Source organism: Rhamphochromis longiceps, linkage group LG6 (assembly GCF_057381845.1).
Source record: "Rhamphochromis longiceps isolate RC_006_pf linkage group LG6, R_longiceps_female_GT1.1, whole genome shotgun sequence".
NCBI classification, from domain to species: domain Eukaryota; kingdom Metazoa; phylum Chordata; class Actinopteri; order Cichliformes; family Cichlidae; genus Rhamphochromis; species Rhamphochromis longiceps.
The window spans coordinates 46479646-46488121 of NC_140562.1; the positions used below are offsets into that span (position 1 = coordinate 46479646).

The 8476-nt window shown below is 48.6% G+C and overlaps 1 pseudogene; it reads left to right on the forward strand.

The window, feature by feature from the left end:
- LOC146668958 (calpain-2 catalytic subunit-like) overlaps nucleotides 1-8476 on the forward strand; it is a 32775-nt pseudogene that overhangs the window by 23858 nt on the left and 441 nt on the right.

Genomic DNA, 8476 nt, shown 5'->3' on the forward strand with positions numbered 1-8476 from the left:
TTCACCGGATTGGGCCCACAGGAAAGTCCTGCTGATGGTTGTGCTCTGCTCTGATTTCAGGGTCGGACATTACAACCGATGGCTTCAGCCTGCAAACCTGCTGTGACATCATCAGCCTGCTGGATGTATCCTTCATACGAAATCATGACACGCAGACAGTATCACATGCTAACGTGTGTTTGATAGCGTTTTAGGACACGCCTCCACTGGAAACTACAAAAAACACAGAAAACCAGAATTTTCTAACATCCATGCAGTTTACAGCCCATCAGCAGAAAACTGATACGTGATCAAGGAGTGATCGAACTGACTGAGCAGTTACAGAGTGTGAGCCAACCATCGATGATGCGTGTGACTCACCTGTGTGGCGTCAGGTGATCAGGTGTGCGGTTCCTGAACTGACCTCAGACTGACGGCAGCTCCAGACTGGGCCTGCTGGGTGAAGATGCAGACGTACCTGGTGAGTTCTCGCCTGTGTGTGAGCACTGTTACAGCTTCTGTCAGAGTCGGCATGGCGATGACCTCACTGCTCGCTGCTGTCGTGTGCAGGAGATCTTTAAGAGTCACGACTCGGACGGGTCTGGCACGATGAGCAGCCACGAGATGAGAGCGGCTCTGGCTGAAGCCGGTAAGACTCCTAAATTCAAATTTTATTTGTCACGTACACAGTCATACACAGTACGATATGCAGTGAAATGCTTGGACAACTGCTCGTGACCTAAAGAAAACAAAAAAGGAAAAGGCTATGAATAAGATAGGAAATAAATATGAAAAATTAAAAAGGGTAAATTTAACTAGGAAGGAATAAAATATAAATTAAGGTTAAAAATGAAATAACTGTACAACACAAATTAGAATGAAGGGTAAATTTAACTGGGAAGGAATAAGATAAAATATATAAATTAAAGTTGAAAATAAAATAACTGTACAACAAAATACATAATATAGAACTATATAAGAATGTATGAAGAAATCTAAATATAAATAAATATATACACAATAACAGCAGCTGTACAAGTATTAACCGGAAATGAAGAATATAGTGACCAGTGTTGTGCAAAAACAATGTCCAGAAAGTCCAGTGTGTGTGTAAGAACCATATGTGTGGGTCAGTACTGTGTGGTGGTGTGATTGAGAGACCGTATCGCCTGCAGGAAGAAGCTCCTCCTCAGTCTCTCTGTGTTGGTCTTCAGGGAGCGGAATCGCTTTCCTGACCTCAGCAGAGAGAACAGTCTGTTGTTGGGATGGCTGAGGTCCTTCACCATCTTCCTGGCCTTGGTCCTGTAGATTGAGTGCAGGTCAGGGAGCTCGGAGCGGCCCCCTTTCAGCCCACTCCACGCACTTCCACAAACTCTCCTTCAAAGCTGACATCTACTGCTGTGGGAGGAGCTACAGCAGGAGACGTATCCATGATTGGCCCTCTCAGGTGGAAAACAGAGCTCCTGGACAGGTCTACCTGGCATGCGTGTCTCACCTGGTGGCTCCTCCTCTTGTGTTTCAGGGTTCCAGCTGAACAGCACAGTGATCCAAGAGATTGTCGCTCGCTACACCGACAGAAGCTACGCCATCGACTTCGACTGTTTCATCGGCTGCTTGATCCGTCTGGAGATGCTCTTCAGTGAGTTCCCACCGCTCCTAGTATTCCCACTGCTCACACTATTCCCAGTATTCGAACTGTTCCCACTCAGTGTTCCCACTGTTCCCAGTGTCCTCAGCTGTCTGTGGTTGTGCTTGTACGTAACGTTTTAAATGTTTTCTTATTTCCCAGGTAAACCACACCTAAGCAGTGCAGTCCCTCTCTTATTGGCTGACATACATGAAATCATCACTGACCTCATTTCCTTCTGCAGTGGCTGTGCCTCACCATCAACTGACAGCTGCCACTCCAGGAGCATGCTGGGAAAATGATTTAGGCAGCACTGTCTTTGGTAAGCTGAAGGCATCGTATCCAAAGCAGCGTTAGCATCATGCAGTAGCTGAACAGTTTAACGTGCACGTTTGTGTTGGAGGATAATGTTGGCAAAAAGTCTAAAGAGGCTCCAGCGAGCATCGCGAACATGTTCACTGTGAATGATTTTGTTTCCTTGCAAGTAAAATAAACACGTTGGATTGGCTGCTGTGTCTCAGTTATAACAGATACCATGGTTACCGTGCAAAGGACAGGAAGCTGATGCTGCGGTCGCTGACTCTGAAACAGTCCAAATAAAATCTGAAGAAAAGCTTTTGTGTTTGTTTTCTGTTTGCGGCTGTTACCCAATCAGCACTCTGCCTCTGCTGGACGTCAGAGGAACTGCAGTGAGTCAGTGCCCACAGACTCATGCTAACATGTTTACAGCCTGATACACAAACTGGTCACAACACCTGCACCGTTGACTCACCTGTTGAAATTATCACCCGAACTCCTCCAAGGTCCGCGGCGTGTCCTGGAAGAGACCTACGGTCAGTACCCGCTCCAATCCCGCACCTGTCGCACCTGCGTTACCTGAAACACGCTGATCAAACGGGCCGCTGTCAGGGTTGATTGGCAGATTGATTGATGATCAGGCTGAGCATGAGTGATTGATCACTTTTATCTGGTCAATGAAACTGACCTGAGAGCAGCCGAGCTACCTGTGGCTCTGCTCGGCTCTCAGGTGAGTCTCACCTGAGCTCCGCTGCTTAAATTAGATGTTTTTTGCATGGAGTCTGGTTTGATAGCAATCATCTGTTTTTGCTCAGCCTGCTTCCTCAGAGCTGATAATCAGCCGTGACATCACACACCTCTCAGACCACTCAGAGATCAGCTGATCACAGGTGTGATTAAAGTGCCTGAAGGAGAGCTCCTCAGGTGAGCTGACCCTGTTTCTTGATCACGAGCTTTCACTTTGATCAGTGAGATTGAACTGTCACAGAGCCGCGTCTGTCTGGTGATTATTGATCACTACGGAACGAGTTGGCGGCCGTGTGATGAAAACGCTGTTTCAGGTGCACACAGGAAGCACGATGACCTCACGCACAGGAAGAGTGACCTCAGAGAGCTGGCTGTTAAAAACCCTTTTGCTCAGTTTTCTCCACCATCAATCAATCAATCAATTAGTCTTTATTTGTACAGCAGTGTTGGTGCACGTCAGGCAGCTGATGATGACTGTTGCTTATGTGCAGGAGCTGACCTCTGACCCAGAGTTCATTGTATCCGGGGCCTCGAGGACCGACATCTGTCAGGGAGCTCTGGGTGAGAAACTGCTGTTCTTTGATTACCTGCGCAGGTAACGCAGGTAACTTGATGATTTGATGTTTTTATCCACAGCGTTAATGTGCGCAGTGAAGGATTCCACTTCTTGTGTCTTGATTTTGACCCAGGTGTCGTCCACATATCTGTACCAGTGGCTGGGTACTCTTCCTTTGAAAGAGCCAAGAGCCTTCCTTTCCACTTCCTCCATGTAAAGGTTGGCTACAATAGGTGACACGGGGGAGCCCATGGCACAGCCATGTTTTTGTCTGTAAAAGCCTTCGTTGTACTTGAAATATGTAGTGGTGAGGCAGAGGTCTAACAGTGTGCAGATCTGATCGGGTGTGAAGTTGGTCCTGTCCTCCTTCACTGCTCACATTAACGCTGTGGATAAAAACATCAAGTTCACCAGGGAAGACACAAAGGACAACTGTTTGCCTTTCCTGGACTGCGCTGTGCACATTGAAGAGAACGGCAAACTCAACATCGAAGTTTACCGGAAGCCCACACACACGGACCAGTACCTCCTCTTTGACTCCCATCACCCTCTGGAACACAAACTTGGAGTAATTAGGACCCTACACCACCGGGCAGAACATGTTCCCTCTAAGCCTGAAGGAAAAAGAAGGAACACACACATGTAAAGGAAGCACTCAAAACATGCGGCTATCCTAAATGGGCGTTCTTAAAGTCAGCAAAGAGGCACAGAAAAGAAGCTCAGACACCAGCGAGGGAGGATAAGAAGGACAGACGCAACAACATTGTCATCCCCTATGTAGCCGGTGTATCAGAGAAACTCAGGAGAGTTTTCTCCAAGCATGACATCCCGGTGTATTTCAGACCCAGCAACACGCTCAGACACAAACTGGTTCACCCGAAAGACAAAACGCCAAAACACAGACTTAACAATATGGTGTATGCTGTACAGTGCAGCGAGGAATGCCCAGACCTCTACATCGGAGAGACCAAACAGCCACTTCACAAGCGCATGGTACAACACAGAAGAGCCACCTCCACAGGACAAGACTCAGCAGTCCATCAGCATCTAAGGTCAAAGGTCACTCTTTCGAGGATGCCAATGTTCACATTTTGGACAGAGAGGACAGATGGTTTGAAAGAGGAGTGAAAGAAGCATCTATGTCCACTGTGAGCGACCATCTTTGAACAGAGGCGGGGCTTACGACACCAACTCTCTGCCATCTATAATCCAGTTTTGAGATCCCTTCCCAGACGCCTTAACGCCCACTCACATCCTGGGCCATCTGACCTCAGGAATTCGCATGATAAGGTGGGGCCAGGTTTCACAATGAACCCACCCGAAACTCTGGCTGATTGGGACCCACACCCAGTTTCCCACCTTGGCTCAGGTGATTAGAGGATCATCAGGGGTCCTTTTGTCCCTCTGTGGGGGGAAACTCCCACTAGGTTTATATCTGGGATTCTCCACCATTTGACCTTAGAACTGAAGAAGCTTCTCAGATGAAGGTGAAACGTCTTCAAGCTACTTAAAGAAGTCCAGACGCTTTTCTTTGTAAGCTCCTTTGACTACGATGACCTGGATGACTGAGAACTTTCACAGACATCTGATAACGTTAGTGGTTCATATTAAAGTAGATAAAAGTAAATTCTTTTAATCGTATCTGAGTCGATCAATCGATGATGCCAGTCGTTAGAAAACGCACTCATGTGCGGGGGACACCTGAGACAGTCTGTTTGTGTTTCACATCCACAGCAGAGCTGGAAAATTCCACTCAGCTGCGTGTGTTTTTTAACAGGTGTGTGTGTGTGGCGAGTGTCATCTTGTCAACACAAACTATAAACATGCTGACAGGTGAGTGGGTGGCAGCTACTTCACTGTGACGTGAGCCTGTAGTCTAGTAATAGTTTCTATAGTAACAGAGGGAGACGCCCAGCAGAGTGTAGCCAATCAGACGGCAGCTTCCCCTGTAAAGGTGTCTGACTCCAAACAAGGAAACGGGTGAAGTTTTCTTTGAAAACAGGTGTGAAAAACACCTGAGGCGGGTGTGTCATCCACCTGTCAAACATGTTCTGTTTACATCTTACAGCCTGTAGAGTAATCAGAGTATCAGCTGACTGCGTGGCATCACAGGCCCATTGGCAGGTTAAAGGACCAATCAGATTTGGCTTTGATGTCCATCAGCAGTTTCCCCTCGCCGACTTCATATTCTGTGTGTGCATTTTGTTTATTTGACTTAAGTCCCCCCCCCTGTCTGTCGTCGTCCAGGTGACTGCTGGCTGCTCGCCACCATTGCCTCTCTGACCCTGAATGAAGAGATCCTGGCTCGAGTGGTCCCGCAGGGTCAGAGCTTCAGAGATGGAGAGTACGCTGGCATCTTCCACTTCCAGGTAGACTTTCAGAAATTGCCCCGCTGACACCTGCACGCCGTGGCGGCGGCTTTGCACTCACTAACACGTCTCCGGTCACTCTAGAATAGAATAGAGTATAGTAGTCCTTTATGGGTGCTCCACCCGACAGGAATTCAATTCAGTTTTATTTATAAAGCACATCAAGGCGCTTTATATTACACAATAATACATACAGAGAAAAACCCAACAATCATATGACCCCCTATGTGCAGCACCTTGGCGACTGAGGCACCGACCACAGTTGGTAGGTGGGGTTATTAGGGCTTACCTGTGATGGTTTACCTGAGACAGGAGGATCTGGCGATGGGCTCCAGGGGTGGCAGGGGTCAGCCAATGATTTTTTTGGGTGGTGTTAATGACCCTCTGGGCAGACTTCCTGTTCTCAGTCATACCAAACACCAGGAGAGCTCGCTCTCCACTGATCATCCTCATCATTTCTGCTTCACTGGCAGGGTTAGGGGCCAGGACTCTCCTCTTCATGTTTTTGGGGATGTTGCTAACTCCGGGTCCGATAACAGGCACCACACCCGCAGTAGATGCGCTCGGTGTGAGGTCTCGCAGCAAGCTATCAAATACGGCGCATTTCTCGGCTTTTAAAAAAAAAAGCTATGCGTCGCCAGGTGTTTCATCGGATTTGAGGTGTTACCTCCTTTGCACAGTATCACAGTATTAGCTTAAAGCACTTGTTGCTGCTGAGTTTGCATCTTTTGCTGTGAAGTACAGCCAGACTTTGACCGCTTCACCTTGGGCATTTTTAATCTGTAGCTCTGCTCTAAAAGAACGTACGTACCTGGGCCCGCCTACTATCCTTGGAAACGTAAAATGATTGGCTAGAATCTAAAGTGTGTCACAGCTCAGGAAAATAAAGCACCGAAATGTGCGCTGCTTTTCGGTCTGGTTACTACCGTTTATGTCAGAACCAGTGCCATCATGGCACTGGACACCGGTACCCATCCCTAGTCACGTGTGCTCCGCGACATGTCTGTGTGGCTGCGAGCAGAACATGAGCACAGCATGAGGTGCTCTCAAAGCTGTTTTGACAGAATGAGTCACCTGAGCAGGTGTCCGTGAGTCTGCCCCTCCCTGCTCAGGCGGAGGCTGAGTGTCTGCTGCCTCCTGCTGGCAGGTCGTTGCAGGAGTGAGACTGGAGAGTGGCAGGTTAGGTGTGAGGTCAGACAGATGCTTAGATTACAATAGAAGGCCTTTATTGTCCCTATACAGATGGACAATGATATACAGAGAGGAGAGGAGAGGGCAGTCGATGATCTTTTGTGTTGTCTTGACTACACTTTAGTGCAGCTGCCGTACCATACTGTGATGCAGTAGGTTAGCAGGCTCTCAATGGACGCTCGGTAGAAGGTCAGCAGCAGGTTGGAGTTCAGCTTGTACTTCCTGAGGACCCTCAGGAAGTGCAGCCACTGTTGGGCCTTCTTAATGACTGCTGAGATGTTGTCTGTCCAGGAGATGTCAGCAGAGATGAGGACACCAAGGAACCGGAAGGTGTGGACCCTCTCCACACACTCCCTGTTGATGTAAAGGGGGGCCAAGTCAGTGCTGTGTCTCCTGAAGTCAACAATGAGCTCTTTGGTTTTCTTAGTGTTCAGTGTCAGGTTGTTCTCTGAACATTAGTGACGGCTCAGAGACGTCCACACTGTAAAAAATATTCTTAGTTTGTTAACTTGTTTTTGACAGGCGCTTTAAATCTGTTCAGGACTGTATATGATCATGTTGCCTGGCAACCGCATTAAAATCCCAGGTGAAACCAGAGCGCGTCACTGTCAGATCTCTGGAAGGTGGCGCGACCGCTCGCTGGAGCGACCGCTCGCTGGAGCAGCCCTCTTTGTTCTACAGTCTTTGTGCAGCTGATCGCACAGCTGGTGTTGGAGCTTGTTGGTCTGGTGACTCAGGCGGGCTCTCCATCAGTCCTCGTTTATAAAGTGCTTTAAGAACAGTGGCGCTCAGTGGGGTAATTAGCCTGTAGCGCTTCGCGGCCCGTTTGACTCGAGCTAAACAAGTAAAAGAATGTTTGTGGCAGCTGCTCGAAGCTTTATTGATCTGCTGTGATATTGATAGCATCGATTAGTTTGGTCCTAGCGCTCCTTCATCCTCCATCTGCTGTGCTGCCTTTACCCTAAGATACACAACCTCTTTGTGCCCAATTACAAAAGAGGCGGAGTTTGCTGCAATCAAACTCCGCCTCTTTCATGTGATCTCGCTCGTAGCTAGAGTAATGAATCCCAGACGTGTGCCTGATCATGTAATTGCACACCTGCTGCTTCAGTGACGCCGGACAGCGAACCCATCCTGGAGCCAGAGGTCATTCCACCGGGCATAGGCGTGCTGATCTGACGCCGCTGTGATGCGTTTCTGTTGTCAGAGTCTAGCGTGACAGGGACGTGGACAATTCAGGGTCCATGAGGTCGGCGGTGGAAGACGCAGGTGAGCTTCGTCAGGCCTGTTTGCTTGCTTGAGTGCTTACCTGTATGTGCTCACATGTGTGACCTCTGTGTGCTGCAGGTTTCTCCCTGAACAATCAGCTCCATCAGGTCCTGTGGCTTGCTACAGCGAACCTGATCTCACCATCGACTTTGACAACTTCGTGGGCTGCTTGGTGCGTCTGGAGGCCATGTTTGGTGAGTCGTCGCAGCCCTGAGTCACAGATGTTTCCATCTTCATCCTCCTCTTCATCCTGTCCATTTCCTCTCTGCAGAAGCTTTCAGCGCTCTGGAGAAAGACGGGTTGGGAACCATCGAGCTCAACCTGATGGAGGTACCATCTTCATTATTAACCACACAGCCATCCTCACTCAGCGCTGAAGCAGGCTCCACCTACTGGTGACTCTAAGCAATTAAGAGTTGACCTTTTCATGACCCTTGAAGG